This window comes from Octodon degus, unplaced genomic scaffold (genome assembly GCF_000260255.1).
Source record: "Octodon degus isolate 3935 unplaced genomic scaffold, OctDeg1.0 scaffold00099, whole genome shotgun sequence".
NCBI classification, from domain to species: domain Eukaryota; kingdom Metazoa; phylum Chordata; class Mammalia; order Rodentia; family Octodontidae; genus Octodon; species Octodon degus.
Window position 1 is genome coordinate 10,149,698 of NW_004524675.1, and position 1,414 is coordinate 10,151,111.

Consider the following 1,414-nt stretch of genomic DNA (forward strand, 5'->3'; position numbering starts at 1 on the left):
ATGATCAGTGGATTAAACATCCTCTCATGCAGAAGAAAATCAATTATGTTTCTCATGCAACCAATTTACCACATGTTAATATATTTTAATGAATTCTATTTGTCATCCATGATCAATTACATAACTCTCACTTAGGCATATGTAAATCAAGCGTTTCTGAAGAACCCTGTGAACAAGCTCAAAGAAGTATTTACAGCATGCAATTAAAGACAATACCTCATTAAATCCTGATCTACAATAATCTAGGACAATAAATTGTACAACTAAGACTCTCCAGCCATTAGATTAATTTGTCTCTTATAGAAATAAAAAGGCACACAAAAGGCAATATTTCTGACAAAGATCTGTGAGTCTTTGACAAAAACAAGAATGACCTTGAAGAATGAATTACAATAGCACTGCTAAAAGTCCAAAGTTATCATGACAATATCTATGTACATGGTCATCATAGATTACTTCACTCAACTTACATCAGCTCCTTCAGGTGTCAGTTTTCTAGATTTTTTTTGAAGACTATTTCTCAGAGTTAAAAAATACAAATGGCACATACATGAAAAACAGTTCAACAGCCCTGGTTATTCAAGAAATGCAAATTAAAACAACTCTGAGATTCTATCTCACCCCAGAAAGAAAGAACAGCTATCATAAAGAAACCAACTAATAGCAAATGCTGGAAAGGCTGTGGGGAGAAAAGAACCCTTCTCTACTGTTGATGGGAGTGAAGACTGGTACAATCTCTATGCAAATAAGCATACAGATTTCTCAAAAAGCTAGCATTGAGGTCCCATTCAACCCAGCTATTCCTTTCCTTGATATTTTTCCAAAAGAATTGAAAACAACATATCACAGTGATATCTGTGCACCTATGTTTATAGCAGCACAATTTCTCATAATTAAATTTTGGAAACAACCCAAATGCTTATGAACTGAGGAATGGATTAAAAAGATGTGGTATTTTTATACAATAGAGTATTACTCAGCTATAAAAAAAACAGATAAACTTGAGGCTTTTATAAGTAAGTGGATGCAAATAGAAGCTATACTGATAAATGAAATAAATCATACCCACATGTGTAAACATCACATTGTCTCCATAGTGTAAAAACTTCAAAGAGTAAACAAAATCTGAAAGGTATAATAAACACAGTAAAAGGGAAAGAAACAGCAAAAGGAATAAACAATCGGAATGAAGGAAAGGAGAAAAGAATGAGAGAAAGATCATGCACTTATATACAGGATAGCTAAAATCATTGTACTACTAATTTCAATTATTTTTTTAAACATAGAAGTTAATACTTATAATTTTTATATTGACCAATTTTAAATGTTTATATCTGTAATCTCAGTGAATATGTAAGGACAATAATGTGCTATATATAGCAACCACTGTTGAATTCTCATCTTGTTTTTTTTT